This window comes from Hydra vulgaris, chromosome 08 (genome assembly GCF_038396675.1).
Source record: "Hydra vulgaris chromosome 08, alternate assembly HydraT2T_AEP".
NCBI lineage: Eukaryota > Metazoa > Cnidaria > Hydrozoa > Anthoathecata > Hydridae > Hydra > Hydra vulgaris.
Window position 1 is genome coordinate 33563079 of NC_088927.1, and position 19422 is coordinate 33582500.

The following is a 19422-nucleotide window of genomic DNA, read 5'->3' on the forward strand; positions in this document are numbered from 1 at the left end:
CATCAACTCACCCTTGTAGTATGGACACTTTTCTGTCTATTTATGACTTTATCGTGACAATGAATTTTTCTTAGAGCAATTAGGCTATTAGATTAGAGCTTTAGGCACTTATTTATTGAGCGTCCACGCTGGATAAAGGAGTGACTAAAGCTGGATTGCGGCTTGAAAAATTTTGACAGTGACCTACTTGGACAAATTACTTTGATCACTTCCAGAGCTAATATATTTACTAAAGTTGACTAAAGTATCACTAACTGATGGCTAATACATGTTTAAGTTGTAATTCTTACATTAACAAACACATTAATATGGGATTCATTTTTAAAAGAATTTCAAAAACTTTGAAGTGGTTTTAAACTTATGGTTAAGACTGTATATATATATATATATATATATATATATATATATATATATATATATATATATATATATATATATATATATATATATATATATATATATATATATATACATATATATATATATATATATATATATTTATCTTTACAGTGTTTTGAATATTTAATGGTAAGAGAAAAAAAAAAAAAAAATCTCACAATTTTATAGAATACAAAAAAATATAACTGCTGGGTATCGTTAATATTAAAGGAACGCGGGAAAGTTGCAGAAGACCAGATGGTCTTGTCATCAAGAAACCGCTTGTACTTTTTTTTTTGTAGTATTTTTTGTATTTTCGTTTTACATGTTTCTAGTTTCACAAAATATAATGGTAGTTCATTTTATATTTCACATATAATAAAATGTAAGATAATAAATAATTGATAAATGCTAGATTTTGTACACATAAATATATGATTAGGCAAAAATAAATTATTATTGATTTATATATTTTTTATTTTGATATTCGTTATTAAAGTTTTTTGGGATTTTCGTTTAAACGTTAATTTTGGTTCTGGTTTCAGTATTAGTTTAGTGTAAGTTTATATAATTGTTTATATTTAAGGTGGTAGTATAGTAATTAGCAAAAAAAAAAAAAATCAACTTTTTCAAATAAAAAAAAATTCTACAATGTGTAATATAACACCAATAAGCAAAAAAAAAAAAAAAAAAAAAAATTATGACAAATCTTCTTTAGCATAATTATCGCTGAAAGCCCATAAATGGGGTAAACTGCGACAAAGATTTTTCAAAAACCCTTATATATTTTTTATTGAAAACTTGGCTGGTGATATATTACATGTGGCATTGCAACATAGACTAGAAGATTTTGATATGGTCAAAAAAATCAAAAAATATTTGCATTTGTGTAAAATTTTGCAATTTTGGGGGTAATTTATGAAAAAAAAATGATTAAAAATTACTGAACGAGAGAAGCAATAAAAATTATCCTAGTGTATGTTGTAGATACTAATGTAGTGAGTATGTGTGCCAAATTTCAAGTAAATCTGATAATTGGTTTTTTAAAAAATCCACGTCGCAAACCCCAAATACACGATTTTGAGAAAAACGCAATTAAAAAAAAAAAGAAGAATAAAATAGTTCAAAATTCACCACTTTTATAAGTTACACCTTCCAGTTCTTCATTTTGGTCACAAAAACCTTTTTTTATTGCTCTTAACTTTTTTCTTCTTGATTTTGCTTTAGCACTACATTGTTTTTCTGCTTTAATGATTCGTTTATTGTCTTTACGTAAACAGTAATTTTGCGCATTTACACCGAATTCCATTCCAAGCTCATTAAACAACTTATTTAAGAACTGCTGCCCTTCATTAAAATTTAGTACAGCTGAGGCTACTCCTATACTTAGAGCAGTTCTTTCAATAAATATATCTTTTGCGCATCGCTTCCATATCAACTGGTTTAAAGACTCATTGGGATTCTGCGTTTTTCCATGCAAACATTTTTCAAGAAGTTTATCGGAACCAAGGTCTATAAATATTGGTTTGATGGTGTTGCAGACAGCAGCGGGAATACAAATATTTTCTTTATATGAAATTTTGTCAGTCAGTTTGTCAGACTGGAATTTGCACCAAGAATCTTTGGTACGCAAACAAAACTGATGACGCGTTTCGCCATAACAACTTTCAGAACAGTGAAAAAGTACAGCTGCAACACTCTTTTTCATTCCATATAAATTTCCAACGTTTTGCCTTATTGCCTTACCATAATAATTTTGCAATGTATTTATAACATGTTCTGTTAAGCGACCTGCTCCTCTTAACTTTTAAACTTAAAAAAACAAAATAAAGAAACATAAAGTTTCTTTATTTTGTTTTTTTAAGTTTCTTAATCTAGTACCAACACGTTTTTGAATATGCCCAATGCACTCTGCTTTTTTTATTACAAAATCTCCATAAAGTTTTGCAGAAACGACATTAACTTATGAACTGCTATCTCCATCTCCTAGAAACGTTGTATATCTCAAATTTTTTTTTCAGAACGCAAAAATATTTTTATTGTACCACTTGATTCCATAGAGGAGGCTGAACCGGTTTGACTGATTTTGCACTTTTTATAATGTAAGGAGTGAAAATCATTATATTCTTCATAATGTGTGTATTTTTTTAACTCCCATATAGAACACAACTTACAAGTTTTTGTTTCTATTTCGTAATCAACACACTTACCATTTTCTACAGCAACAGCTGTTACTAATCCATTGTTTGAGGTGTATCCACGTTTCTGCCATGATCCATCAAACCCACAAATAATATCTTTAGATGTTTCATTGATTGATAGTAACTCATTTGCTGCATTTGACATGCTTTTGTCAACCAAACTTTGATAGACATCCAAAATTATGTGCAATGTGTCATTATAGCAGTTTTTATTCATTGGAGGGTTCATGTTCATAATTCCACAAAATGTTTCTATTGCTGAAAATCCCTTACCCATTTCACGAAATGCAATTACTGTACGAGTGTTTATGTCAAAGCGTTTTCGTCCAACACAATTAATTTTTTTATCCATTTTAGCAGATGAAAAAAAAAATCGTTTCCCATTCACAATCACTGCAACAAATTTTTAGTCCAATACTTAGGCCATATTTTTTTGAAGAATCAAACTGCAAGTTTACTAACTTGTTACATTCTGGGCATTTAAGGACCATTATTGCTTTTTTAAGTAAACCAAAGTTCATAATAAAGTTAAAGTTTCGTTTATCTGTTGAGGTTCATTTACAACTTCTTTGTTGAACAACTTCTTGTAGGATGAGGAACATGGTATGTTTTCAACTGAAGGTATGGCTACGGTTTCATTATTTTTGCAGACATTTGTATGTCTGTTTCCATAAAACTTTCTTTTCTTATTTTGGTATACTCTTTTAGAAGATTGTTTTCTTTTCGTTCGACCCATTACACTTTTATTAAAATAAGATATTTTATAAATTGACTGATGCATACTACACTATAGACTATTGGTGAACTTATAAAGAGCAAAAATTAGCAATAAAGCGTGCTCATTCGCGTATAAATCGAGTCAATAAACAAGAAGTAACTGCTGATTAACAATTTTCATTATAAAAGTTAAGCATGAAACTGTTTTTATCGCTTATTTTATATAACTTTGATTGCAAAAACCCGTAGCAACCTGGTAAATAAAGCGTTGCTATGGATATAAATTGATATTGAACAATTTAAAAGCAATTTCAGAGGTATATACTGATTTTTTTATTATAAAGCAAGATAAGATTTCGACTACGCAATAGTTATATTAGCTAAAAAATGTATTTTTGAAAAAATGAATTTTTCAATTTTAATTACTATACTACCACCTTAAAACGAATTTTTTTAGTAAGATTTTCAAACAATTTAGGTTATCTAATTTTGTAATTATGGCATTTCTGGATATCAGTTTATTATAGAGATAGGGACCGCGATATGAAATTGTGAAACGCGATAGTTTTGTTTTTCTAAACGGTATATTAAAGTTTCCTACTTCTCAAGTGTCATATCTATTGACACTTGTAAAGTAAATGAAAAGGGACAAGCCCGAGTTTATGTTTCAGCATAAACAATAGGTTTTGATAAATATTTATTCTATAGACGTTTAGTGCATTAAGGAGTTTTAACAAAGGCTCAGCATGAATGAATTTATCTTTTTTATAGACAATTTTAACGGCATGATTTTGATGTCGATAAAGTGATTACAAATTGGATTTATAGGTACTTGCCCATGCTATGTTACCATATGTATAGTAGGTGCCAATGTTTTTAGTTATTTTAGTATTTAAATAGTCAATGTGTGCTTTCCATGCAATTTTTTTGTCAATTAGTAAACCTAGAAATTTATTTGTTGAGATTCTTTCAATATTTTTGTTTTCTATTTTTAGCAATGGTAATATATTTGGTATTTTTTTTCTTTTTTGATTGGGATGGAATAAGATGTAACTGATTTTTACTATGTTTAAAGATAATCTATTAGATTTTAGCCAGATATTAAGTTTTTCAAGTTCAATATTCGTTGTTTCAAAGAGTTCTTTAATAGACTGAGATGAATAAAGTAAATTAGTATCATCTGCAAACATTATGGCATCAATTTTGTTTAAAACTTTCGGAAGATTATTAATGTATATTAAGAAAAATAAGGGAGCTAGAATGGAACCTTGGGGAACGCCACATTTAATCTTAAGCATTTTTAAACAGATATTTTCATCAGTATTAACACATTGCTGTCTGTTTAGCAAGAAGTTTTTAAACCAGATTAATGCAACATTTTTTACGCCATATTTGTAGATTATACATTATAGATCAACAATATCGAATGCTTTCGATAGATCTATAAAGATTCCTAGAACGAATTCTTTATTAACAAATGAGTTCTCCAGTTTTATATATTGGTAAAATTTTTAATTTCTCTGGAACGGTTTCTGTTGTAATTAAAGATTTAAATATTTCGAAGAGGGGTTTCTTTAATATCGGAAAGATACTCATTACTACATTGCTACAAATTTCATTAGTTTCTGGTGCTTTGTTAATTTTTAAAGAGTTTTTTGCATTTTCGAGTTCTTCATAGCTTAATCCGTTGAAAGTTAGTTCGCGATTTAGATAAGTGAAATAATTTTCAAAGGAATTATTTTGGGTTTGAATTTTAGACGCCATGTTAGGGCCAATATTTGCGAAGAAATTGTTGAATTGTTCGGCAATAGAGTTCTTATTGTTGTGTTCTGTTTCATTTATAATAATTTTATCTGGTATCTGTTTGTTTTTATATCCTTTTTTCCAATTATTTCTTTCATGATGTTCCATGTTTTTTTGGTATCTCCATTTGTTTTTTGAAGTAATTTAGAATAATAAACTTTTTTAGAATGTTTTCTGATTTTTTCGAAAAGATTTTTATATTGCTTATAAGTAGATAGGTTTTCTTCATTTCTGTTTTTCAAATATTTAACATATAGTTTTTGTTTTATTTTTGAAGATTTTTTGATTCCGCTGGTGATCCATGGGCAGCTCAAATGTTTTACTTTGATTTCTTTTTCTTTGATTGGAAAATGATTATTATAGTGTTTTAGAAAAATATCTGTGAAAGTATTATATTAAGAGTTTGTGTTCTCAAGGCTACATTCTTGATACACTTTAACCCAATCTACTGCCGGTAGTGTGTCTTTAAAACATTGAGTAGAATTTTTATTTATTTTTCTTTTATAAATTTTTTTTTTGATTTATTATTTATTTTTGTATCATGTGTTATTGTAAAGTAAATTAGAAAATGATCTGTGATATCAATTTTTATTATTCCTGATTTTAAGGAGGTCTCTAGAAATGAGTTTGTTAGTATGTCATCTATAGCAGAAATAGAATTTAAGGTTACCCATGTGGGTTTATTAATAATTGATAAAATACTATGTTGAAACATGTTATCAAAAAATAATTAAGTAATCGAATACTCTTTGTATTTTAAACAATCTATGTTTAAGTCACCGATACAGAACAACTTTTTTTGCTCTTTATTGATTTTGAGAAAAATTTCTTCTAGATAATTGGAACATTTTTTAATATCACTTTCAGGTGGTCTATTACAGGTTTATAACAATATATATATATATATATATATATATATATATATATATATATATATATATATATATATATATATATATATATATATATATATATATATATATATATATATATATATATATATATATATATATATATATATATATATATTTATATATATATATATATATATATATATATATATATATATATATATATATATATATATATATATTTATATATATATATATATATATATATATATATATATATATATATATATATATATATATATATATATATATATATATATATATATATATATATATATATATATGCAAAAAATTTATTAATCTAAAAAATATTTTTTTTTAGATTTTTTTGTGTATTATTTTTGAAAAGCGTTTTTAAGAAACAAAGACTTTTTATTTGTAAAGATTGCATATAAAATTTTAAAAAAGGTACATGTTATGAATGCACTTTGTTTGAAAATGTATGTAAATTAGGGAGACTGTTTAAAAATGACAAGAATTTTTAATAAATTTGTGTAGTGCAAAAAATATCGTACTGTTGGGGTATCAGTATGACGTAATTTCAAAGTACAAGCTCAAAAGACAGGCTAACTCAAAAAACATCAATTTTCGTTGTCCACCAAATAATATACCTAAAAGTAACATACAACAACTTGATCGTTTTATTGCTTTTTTGGTATTGTCCTCCTCCAGCTAATTGCCATTTAGAGGTCACATAGCAAGGCCTGCGATAACAAGTTCAGCTCATTGATGAGCATCATAACCCGCTTTGCAGACTAAGAGTAAGTGATTTTACAATTAAAACAATTTTAGAGTAAAAGTCAGAAGAAGTCAAGTTAGAAAGATGGCATAGAAAAAGCGGACAGATATTGCACAAGATGTTAATTTGTGAAATTTAGGTTAATCTCAAGTTAATTTGATATGACCTCTTGTTATGTATAAAGTTTTACATAATTTACGTAACTTTTCGTATAAAGTTTTTTAATATTTACGTAACCTCGTTTTATTGCTTTCATAAAAAAATGCGCGATTCTTAAATTGATCAACTTGATCATAAAAATTTGACTAAAAGATGTGAATTTTTTTCTTGTGGGTCTATATTTTTGAGCTTATTTTTTTGATATAAATAATTAAAGTATACCCAAATACTACAATGATAAAATGCATATTTTTGAAACAGCCGTGCAGCCGAACAGTTGAGCAGCCGTGGCGCAGTGGTATCGCACTTGCCTCAAAATCAAAAACTCGTGGCTCAAACTCCATCTCTAGGCAAGTTTTGCCACATTGGTTTGAAGGAGGTGTGAACTTCCAAATAAATGCTCATCCGCGGTGCTCTGTGATAAGACCGTCAGGACTTCTTGAAGCACCTAAATAAAAGTTAAAAAAAAAAAAAAAACAAGCAAACAAAAAAAGCAAAGAAATAAATTTTATAAATTATATAAGTTTATTGCAATTAAAATTTTTTGAAAATTTACAAAAAATTTCTTGAAGATTTTTGTTTGTTTAAACAGAGTTTAAAACTGTTATAAAGTCTCTTTTTAAACTTTTTTAGGGCATCAGTCGGTTTGCTTTAAGTTGTTTTAAATAAAATTAAAAAACGTACTTAATGTAAAAGTGATAATAGATAAAAAGAGCTGGAACTTTTACAAAGTGTTTAAACCCATAAATTTCCTAGGGTATGGTGAGGTAATGTGGGTCTAAGGAGTAATGTGGGTCTAATCAACATTTATCAGTTTTTCAAAAAAAAAGATTTTAGGTACAAGATTTTTTGTCTGTATGTTATTATTGGTTTAAAACAGATCTCTAAATTTTAATTATCAGCTTACAAGGCAAATTCTTATTTTTAAGTATACTTTTTATTCAAAATGGCGCGTACATTTAAAGAGAGATTTTAACTAAAAAACATAAACTTACAAAACAAGATAACCATTCACAGACAACTTAAAAGGTTATATGAAGCAAGGAAACAAGATGAAGGGAGCAAATCCCAAAGAATAAGAATTTTTGGAGCACTTAGAAACAGTCACAGTAAAAGAATGAGCCTTAATTGACTAACGAGTAACACTAGAATGAATTTTATTAGATAGCACAAGAGACGCAAGCCCTTTGGATATATATAGTATTTATATATTTGGATATATATAATATTTATAGAAAAGGGAAGGAAAAACAACATTACACCGATGTGACAATGGCTGGAGGTTGGCTGCAAGATCAGGTCCAAATATGTTTACAATGCGTTTTTGTAAGATTAGGTTCAATTAGTTTTAAGACGGAATGATACGGAATGAAACGGTTTTTTTGAAATAATCAACATTTTTGAGTTGGGTAATGTGGGTATAATGTGGGGTATATGCCAATTTGTTTTGTGCTGTTAAGAATCTAAGGCTTATACAACAATAAATACCGTTAAAATTAAAATTAGTATAAATTAAAAGTCAGATTATGTTTCTTGATTCATTATTCTGGAGTCATGCAATGGATTCCTTTAGATGATCATTAAAGATGTAATGATATCATATTTTCAATTAAACTAGTAGATAACGCAACGTAGAAGTATTAAAGGACTGCTCTCGAATTTATATTATACAAACATGTTGCTTTTAATGAATCTCTAATATATAACATAAAATATTTTGGATAATTTTCAATTAAGCTTTCGCTTTAAATTCTACCTTAAACATAATTTCCTCATGATTTGACTTTTACAAGTTCGACTTTGACTAAATTTGAATATCGTATATATTTAGTTTGGAGAATTATAATATGATATATTCTATACACTTGGAAAATTCTTAAAAAAAAAAAAACTATTAAAATTGTATTATAAGAATGCTCTGCATTGCTTGGAAATTAGCTAACAGAGATAGAAAAAAATATTCATTTTGCGTTTCTAATTTAGCGCTTTGAACGAGTGAAAGTTTTTTTGCGTTTAAAACATCTATTAAAGTACTATTTTGTTTAAACTTTTGATCAAATAAATTAAATGTAATGCATACTCAATGACTTCAGCCATATTTAACAATAAGTTGGTATATTTTGTTAAAAAAAGATAAAAATATAACTTCGATCCATATTATCCCACTAAACGGGGTAATGTGGGTCTTTAAAAGACAACTCGAATTAGTGCTCTTTAGAAAATGTTAAAAATTAGGGGAAAGCCAGGTAGCCCCGAACACTTGAGGAAAAAATAGATTGCTCACATTTACTAACAGAAAACAAAGTGTCAAAACACTTTTTTAAAAGTATAAACATTTATCTATCGAATTAAAAACAAAAAAATAGTTGTTGTGTACCTTAATAATATACAAAACATCAAAGAAAAAATGTTAGAAAAAGGCATGTTTCAAAATAAGAGGATACTCGGTGTAGTTAAGGCGATTTATAAATTATTCGAATTCTTTTATTTGAAATTATCATAATTTTATAAGCGTATTATGTCCAAACAAAATCTTTAGAAGTTATAGTTTTTTTTGCTTCAGGTTTTTTTAATATTTGAAGAAACTTTTTTTTTTTTATATAATTTTGAAAACCTTTTTACTACCCCTAAAAGTGAATCTAAAGAACAGCATTTTAGAGTCGTGAGATCATTTTCGCTCATCGGCGTTAACATGAAGTTAGTTAAAATCTTTTGAAAAAGTGCCTTAACCCACTATAGATCTTAGTTCTAATCGGTTCTGATGTAATTAACTATATATAGTTGTCAAAATACAATATTTCTATCAATTATCACAAAAAATACTAAAATTCTGACCAAGAAAGAGCTTATATATAAAAAAAAAAATGCCAATAAACGATCAGAACAGATCATATTATTAAAATATGAGGTTCATTTTACCTAAAAAACCTATTAATTTAAAATCTTATTCAAATTTGGACAAGCGATTGGGATTTTAAGAAGATTTTTTTTTCAAAAAAAGAATCTTTGGTCTGGGTTTTTTTCGCTATAAACATTTATATTTTACGAGACCGCAAAATTCATCGTTTTAATTTTTTGCGTCTTTTCATAGTTTACAGACCTGATCATTTAACGGAAATATGTCATTGTCAACAAAATATTATACAGACGCTATAATAGTTTAAAACTGCCTTAACTACACTGAGTGTATCAAATTTGATGATACATTGCTATTCTGGTGGTGAGAAACAATATCTTGCACTCTTAGCTAATTGATTCGGCCTATTATGATAAATATTTTGTAAATGCCATATTTTCACTCAAATAATGTTTTTATAGTATTTAAAATCACATAGCTTCTTTAGTTTAAGCTGTACTTTCCTCTATGTATAAATTTTATTTGATGTAGTTGACTAAAACTGACGTCTAATCATGATTTTAAGTTATCTTCAAAAAAAAATTGTTTTACTATATATGTTTTTTGCTCAAAATCAGAAATAGGTAAAAATATGTTCAGATTACCCCACCCTACCCTAACAAAGATGTTATTTCAACTCAAAGTTACAATGTTCTCCACTTAATATGTAAAGCTAAACAAAAAAGAAGTTAAATGTTGGTAGTTAAAGCTCGTTTTCTTCTATTTCCTTGCTGAATATTGTTTAAATATCTTTGCAATAGCGAATATAATTCCAGCACTCAGCAGAGTTCGCATTTAAAAATAGCATTCAAGAACTTGAGATTTTACTGGTCTGGAAATTAAAGCTAAAGTTAGGATTCCATAATATATAGCAATTAAATTATATTAGATTATATAACATATAAAGTCTTGATTGACGTATTACATTTTAGATCTATTATAAAAGATTGCTTATAGTAAGTAAGAACTTTAGTGTTTTCTTTTTAAACAATCTTATTATTTTTCTTGCAGACCATATATTTTACGGAAATATCTTGATTGTTTAAATAATAACCGATTGACGGTAGTTTCTTGAAAGGTACTTTAACTTCATTAAGCAGATGCTAAGGTGAGTTTTAGTCATACCATCACATTCTTTATAACGTGGCTCAATGCACTGTAGTGGAAAAATATTCTCTTCATCTTCCTCTGATGCAGTTTCTAAGATTAAAAAATACCCATAGTCTCATGCATTTTCTAAAAATAAAAAGTACCTATAATGCAATAGAGGAATGAATTTAAGAAGATCCACCATATTCAAGTTCATTTGTCAACTTACTGGTTTTGTTCTTGAGTGAATTTTGTCTATAGTGATTTCTTTGAGCTGCACTGGTTTCCCGTTTCTTTTGGTAGGCGTGATGTATATGGTATCAAACTGAACTATTTCTGGAATATTCTGTTTATGCAGAATGCTATAAGATTTAGATTCCTCAAACCGTATCTACTGCATTTGTAGGTAATTTATTGGACTTTTGCTAAGACCTTTTTTTGATTTGATAAATTTTTTTTATAAGACATTGGTACAGAAAAAATCATTATTTGTCTCACTAACAATAAATTTTTCACTCCCACGAGAGGTAGTCATGATACTTTTCGAGTCATTTTAAATATAAACAATATTATGAACTTCAAAGTTATAGCAGTAAATATGGCGCTTATAATAAGAGTCTTAAACTGATAAGATTAGTAATGGCTATAAGATTAATAATAAATTGATTTTTGTAGGTCAACACTAAGCACCAGCAAATATTGTTTTCGTTATTTCGTTAAAATAGTGAACAGCTATTCGTAAACAGTACGAATAATAATGGATAAACGAATAGTAATACTCGCTAAACGAACCGTACAATTTGTTTAAAGAAGTTAAACAAATAGTAATAGCATATTTTTTTTCAAATAGTAATACAATATTTTAAATGTGACAAGTATTTTTTCAATTATGTACCTAGGTACTTAAAAACTTGTCAACATAAACAAATTTAGAACATGCTAAAAAACTTCGAGCCAGGCTCTGCTTTGAATATAATAATGTTATATTATGTATAGTTATGTATAACAAAACACTAAAAAGTGGTACTAAAAAAATAATAAATAAAAAATATTATTAACAGTGTATTTAAAAAATAATAGTAAATAAAAAGCGAATAAAAATAATTGTAACAATTTAAGCAAGAGATTGATGCCATTTAAATAAAAATATGATCAAAAGAAGTACACCAAAATTTTTTTAATAATAAAATGATATAAAAAACAAAACAAACTTAAATCACATATTTTTTTTGTAATTATTATTTTTTGAAATATTTCTATCAAACCCATGGTGACACTCTAACACTTTAGAAGAAACAACTATATAAGGAGTTCCTGAATAAGAAATAGAAAGATCTTCGATAATACATTATGACTCTCTGTAATTGTATCTAAAAAATAAGAACATTCGGTTACTAACTGAGTGCAAATTAAATAATTTAAAATCCTGAAAATAACTTGAAAGTAAGAACACCTGAGTTCTATCTTACCTGTCTGACAAAAATTCTTATTAGCATAATCCATTACAAAAAATTGAGGTATTAATATCAAAAACTATAATCTTGATCTTTAATAAATTAATCCGTCTAAAATAAATAACCTTTACACTTTCCTCGGAGCTTTCGTCAGAGCTTTCCTCAGAACTGCTCAAATTGAAATTATTATCACAATTATTTAAAAATAGATCCATGCTTACATTTTCTTTAATCTACCTCGTGTCTAGTTTTATTTATTTACTTTTTTCCGTAACAATTCGACGGCAAACGAAAAACTTGACCTAATTCTGAGCCATGGGATCGTCTGCCAACTAAAGCAGTTTACATTTTTCAAATAGAAGCACACTAAATGTCAAGATCTAACTAAAGATCAATCATAAAAAATGGCGACTCCGTTACCATGGCATCATGGTAACTAAGGATAAATGGCACATTAGCTTCCTCGCCAAAAAGTGCAGTCAATTAAAATGATACTTTTAGCTGATTTTTTTCCAAATTATAGTAAAAAAAAAGATTTATGCAATAGACATACAGTTTTCGCTAACAACTTTTCTGTAATATGGTATGACAGTTTAATTTTGACAATCATTTTAGGCACGAAAATGATAAACGTTTTCTTTAATTTCTTTAGTTCAAAAAACGTTTATAAAAAGTTGTCTGTTTATTGCATAGATCTTTATGATAGGAATTCTCCCAGCAAAGACTTTAAGGGTAAGCAGAATAATTCTGTTAATTAGCCTCACACCACTTCTTTATCTATTAGGTTAGTGTGTATGCAAACCTGTGTTACATTGTTTCCTGCCTAGATTGATCAATGCTAGATATTCTTGACTCAACTCATAGATTTTTGCTTTTACTTCCTTGATAGTGGCCATGCAACTTTTCCTTTTATCTTCTAATCAGGGTGCAACTTCAAAACTCAGTTTTTCAGAGCCCAAAGTCATAAGTTTGGGCTTCAAGAAACTAAGTTTTAAAGTTGTCATAGTATGGCATAGCTCTTTGCTTGGGATGCCATACATATATATCAATGAACCTATTTCTCTTTAACTTAAACACATCCATAGTAACCAAAAATAGTTTAATATATTTTTTACAAATATTTGTGGTCTTCAAAGTAAATTTTTGTCAATTAAACCTTACCTCTTGCCATATTTACCATACTTGCTTGCTTCTTGTAAGACTAATTTGAATTCTGCTTTTTTTTCTTTAGATCTTATTATTGGTAGCTACTATTCTTCAATTCACAAAGATTCTAATAGACACATGTTTGGTTTGGGTGTATACTTATGCATCAATTCAACTGTTTGTTGAGAAGGTTTGAATCCTCTAATCATTCTATTATGTACTTCTGTTTAGCACCTCTTCACTCTAACACCTTTGTTTTTTACAGTTCTTGTTTTTTTAAAACTGCTCTCTTTTAGATGTAACTTTTGAACAAATTGACAAAGCTTTTATTCCTCCTCATTGATTTCAAGTCAAGCCACATTCTAATTCATGGCTTCATGAAATAGAATGTGGCTTTTTTTAATTTCTGCTACATATAATCGTAATTAATTTTTTCATCTTTTCCACAAAAACAACACATTTGAGAACAAACGCTTTTTTAATTATTGCAAAAATCAGTTTAAAAGGGTGCTTTTTAACAGTGTCATTAACAAAGGTTAGTTGAACTCCCTATTTCTAACTCATAGGTCTGATCTTATTATCTCTCCAAAGGATAAGGCAGAACTATTTGCAAAGAACTTTTCCTCTAAATCAATTCTTGAAGATATACATATACATATATATATATAATTCTTGAAGATATACATATACATACATATATATATATATATATATATATATATATATATATATATATATATATATATATATATATATATATATATATATATACTCTCATGGAAAAAATATATACAATCCAATGCAAACTAAGATTATTGTATTTTCCAATATCTTACTCCTGATTCCATTCTCTACCTCTACAATTCTCATATTCATCCCTGTATGAATCCTACTGTTATCATATTTAAGCTGGTTCTTTAAGTTATGCTCTTTCTCTTTTATATAAGATTCAAAAATGCATTGTAAACATAGGACCTACTTTATCTACCAATCTTGAGCCACTCTTGCATAGTCTATTATGGTTGCTACTCAAATGAGCTATTACCTCATTTATTTTCATTTAGTTTCATTAACCAAAACTAATTCTCATTAGACTTATCATTCAGTAAAGCTTTTGCTGTTAAGTTATCTCTTCATGGGATACACATCTAGTTTTTTTCACCATACTTCAAACTTATGGAGGTCTTTTCCAACCTCATGTTTTCCTGACTCATACAATGTATAACTTTTTAAGTCTTCTTCAACTGCCAACTTAATATTGGTTGCTAGCAGCTTTGTTGGGAATTAAAAAAAAAATATTCATAAAATTAAATAAAAATAAAAATAACAATTTGTTTATTTACTCATTTATTAGCACCACTTTTTTTTTATGTTTCAGATTCCAAAACCTTTAACACTTAACAAGAGAAAAATAAGTGAGTACAATTTTTAATTTAAACTAATCAAATGAGAACTCTTTTTTTTTTTTTTCTGATATTAATTTTTTATATTTTCAAACTTAAGCCACCAACAAACTAGAAATCTATGCCAAGAAAAAAGTTATTGTTAAAAAATTTGTTTTTAAAGTTGCAACTTTTTATTCTAGTTTTGTTACTTTTTGTATTCAGTGTATCGGAAAAAAAAAAGAAGCTGAATGAAGAATATAAGGTAAATGAATGTTGTGAAATGAAGAATATAAGGTAAATGAATGTTGTGGGATAAAGAATATAAGGTAAAATTCTAATTTTGATCATTTCAACTGCAGGAATAACATATATGCAAGTACATATATGATAAACTTAAAAAATAATATATAAAAATGTGTAGTTATAAAAGCAGTGTAAGTTTAAGCCTAAAGAAGTTTAATCTGGTTCTTAAAGGTAATAATGATGTTATGTTCAGCAAAAGAAAACAATATAATATCATGGTGAACAACTGCATCTTGCATTTAAATAAGTTACTATAAAGGCATATTTTTATGGAAATTGATGCAACTACCAAAGGGCAAAAATTTTCTGGAGCCATTGGCTCACAGCTGAATGGCCATGTTTCCAAAACGGGGGCTGTTAAGCTAAGGCCTATTCTAAATTCAAATTTTGTCATATTAGACAAAATCTCTATTGTTATATCCACTGACCAATACTATGTTTATTGGATCTGTTGAGGTGTATTCACAGGGACCCTAGATGATGATTTTTCCTTATTAAAAGTTAGGCTTATAAACCATTCTTGTTTGCTAACATTAACACACAGAATCTTGTAGTATTATGTATGTATTTCCAAACCTAACAAAATCTAAGGTTTTTGCTATATAGTTGGTTTGATTTTAAGATTAAAAAGTATATAACTGACAGTCCCGAAAATCTATTTAATGTGGTTCAAAGATTCGTTAAATTTTGTAATTCAAATGCTGAGAACATTTGTTATAAAGTTATAAATAGTAATAATTATTTTTTGAAAATATTCTCATTGGAATGTTAGAAGAGAATGAAAAAGTCAGAAGGAAAGTTGTAATAAAATTTTGAAAATAAAAGGCCTCATAAAAGATTTTCATGGTGAAGAAGATGATTTTGTGTGGGGAACGGTTAAGAACAATGATGACAATGAAGTCAATTTTAGTGAAAGTGATTATCCCTCAATGAATGAAGATGTAAGAGTGTTTCTTAAGCCCAAGATTTAAATTTTAATTTTAAAGCTGCATGTTATTATAAAATGATCCTATTTTCCCAATGGCACATTATTCCACTGGATTTGAGACTGATTGGAGAAAATAAAATACTTGATTTTATTGCAAAACCAATTGAGTTAAGATATTAGTGTCACAGCCAAAATGTTGAAAAACATGTAAAACTTGATACAGAAGCTTCAGCTTCTGTGGTTGGACACAATTGCAGAGATTAAGTTATTTGAAACAAAATTAGGTTGAGGAAAATAGTTACAAATTTCACATCAAAAAGTGATTTTAAATTGTAATATTTTATTGATTTTTATTTTAAAAGGAAAATTATTTTGTTTAGATTTTGATAAATTAGTTTATACATGGAAACTATGGGTTTTGCATGGGTATAAACAAGCAAAAGGCAATTTTGGAAAATAGTGTTTTGAGGTTTCACAGAATGCTGGTGTAAAATTTTATTATTTATAAAAAATCAAAGAATATCGAAAAATGAAATAAAAAGATTTGGTCACACTGCAGGAAATAAAAACAAGTTTCATGACAGACAAGTTAAATAATTAAATTAAATGATTTGTTAAATGGAATTAAAACAGTTTATGTTAGTTTATACAATTGATAACAATTTCATTATCTAGGCATAACTTATTTATGGTAAACTTATTTATGATAAGCAATTTTATTTTTAAGGCACAACCTCAATTTTAAAGTTTAAATCAACAATTGAGAATTGTGTATACCCTTCTGAAGTTTCATATTTTGTTAAACCAACTAAGGGTTTCTACAATGTTAATGGTATTGAAATTTTATATTTTGTCAATGTTTTTTTACGTTAGTACTACACTATTATGACATCAACAATAATAATAGCTATAAAACTATTACTAATATTAAAAAACATCTTTCAAAGTAAAAAATTAATTTTAACTTTTTTTTTTTTGTAGTTACTTCCTTAATTTTTATTTATTATTTTATTATTATTAATTTTATGTATAGCTATTAATACAAGTTTGTATTAATAAGGTTGCCAGTAAAATTAATGATGCCGGTTTATTTGCAACATCATTAAAAGATTTCAACCAAAATTGGTTATAAGTTAAATGTTTTACAATTCATTATGAATATTATTTTATTTAATAATAATACGTATTAAAAAAGTATAGATGTTGAAAAAAACTTATAAAAAAGGTTTTGATTTCTTTTTAGTTAAAAGGAAACTTTTAAGAAAATAAGTTTTTATTTTAAAACTGTTTTTAGAATTAATAACAATGATTTAACAGAAACTTTCTTGGTATGTGTATATATATATATATATATATATATATATATATATATATATATATATATATATATATATATATATATATATATATATATATATATATATATTTATATATATATATTTATATATATAAATATCAGATCAGGTTATCCTGCTACTGGTAACATGTAACCCAGTACAATCTGCTTCATGTCCTGCTGCCTTGTAGGATACGCCTTTTTAGGCAAAGGCTAGGAGATGCCAACTCCGATTTAAAATACCCCCTGCCTTGGGGCTCTTGGTTGAGTAAAGGCTAGAGATGGTGTCTCGATAAAAATACTCATCTTGGGCAGATGTTAAATGCACCCAGCTACTGTCTTGTAGAAAGCCTCCTAGACAAAGACTTAAGGGGTAAACAGATTCTATCTGTTGACCAGCCTCGCACTCCTTCTTCATCTATTAGGCTGGCGCAGATGTATTTTTAATACATTGTTTCCAGTTTAGGATGTTAAATGCTGGATCTTCTTGACTCAATGCATGGGTTTGCTTGTGTCACTGTTTTTATGACTAGGCAACTCATTCTATTATCTCCTTATGAGGGTACAGCTCTAAAACTCAGTTTTATGGTTCTGAGGCCGGCTGGTAGTCAGGTTTCCCGAACTCTGTGTAGCTCTCAGAGAGGCTGATTCCATCAACAGCTGAAAAATATCAAAGTATTAACAGTGCCATGTTGCGCATGGATGGTGTCCCTGTTTGTACTTTTGGTGTGCATTGCGGAGGCCACATTTGGAGCCCTTTGTTATGGCTTAGGGTTTATTAGTAGTAATGAGGCAATTGCTTGGGCTATTAAACGGTGTTCTGAGTACTATCTATGCTTTGAGTCAAGTTCTTCAATCTAATTTAAAAATGAATAAAGTACCAAAAACTATAAAACACAAAAAACCATCATCATCACCAAGTTCTCTAAACCTATCATTCACTAATATTCGTGGTCTTCAAAGTAACTTTTCTTCTGTTGAGTCTTATCTCTTGCAAAGTTCACCAGACCTACTTGCTCTTTGTGAGACTAATTTGAGTTTGGCTGTCTCATCTTGTGATCTTAGTGTTGATGGTTATCTTCCTCTGATTCGTAAAGACTCCAATAGTCACATGCTTGGCCTGGGCATTTACATTCGTAAGAATTCACCTGTTTGTCGTGAAACTAGGTTCGAATCCACAGACTATTCTTTCATGTGCTTTCGTTTAGCACCACTTCACCCTATTGCCTTTCTTTTTGTTCTATATCGCTCTCCTTCATCTCAAGACTGCACTCTTTTTGACGTTATTTCTGATCATATTGACCAAGCCCTCTCTCTTTATCCATCAGCTAATATAGTTGTTGTCGGTGACTTAAATGCTCACCACTCTGAATGGCTTGGCTCTAGTGTCAGTGACTCTGCAGGCATTAAAGCCCACAACTTTTGCCTTTCTCAATCCCTAACTCAAATAGTCAACTTTCCAACTCGCTTTCCTGACAACCCTAATCATTTACCTTCTCTACTCGACTTATGTCTTGTTTCTGATCCTAGTCAGTGCTCAGTTTCTCCACATTCACCCTTAGGTGCTTCTGATCACAGTTTAATCTCTTTAAAACTAATATCTCATTCTTCTTCATCACCTGAATCCCCCTATTATGGAACCTCTTACAACTACAGTAAAGCTGACTGGGATTCTTTGCGTGATTTTCTTCGTGATGGCCCTTGGGTAGAAATCTTTCGTCTTCCTGTCGACAAATGTGCTTCTTACATAACTTCGTGGATTCAGGCTGGCATAGAATCTTTTATTCCCTCTCAACGATTCCAGGTCAAGCCTCACTCTCCTCCATGGTTTTCCTCACACTGTGCTGCTGCGATTGCCAATCGAAACCGTTACTTCCATATTTATCAGCAAAACAATTCTCCAGAAAACAGACATCTGTTTATTACTGCTAGAAACAACTGTAAAAAGGTTTTGTCTAACGCCAAAACCCGCTATTC

General features: G+C 28.2%; 1 long non-coding RNA gene across 1 annotated transcript in view; it reads left to right on the forward strand.

The window, feature by feature from the left end:
• Positions 1–4050: 4050 nt before the first annotated feature.
• Positions 4051–19422, forward strand: part of LOC136083774 (uncharacterized) — a 23245-nt gene continuing 7873 nt past the window's right edge. Inside the window, exons 1-3 of the long non-coding RNA XR_010640072.1 lie at positions 4051–4156; positions 14872–14908; positions 15101–15140. This is a non-coding gene — a long non-coding RNA (uncharacterized LOC136083774). The remainder of the gene's footprint in view (positions 4157–14871; positions 14909–15100; positions 15141–19422) is intronic.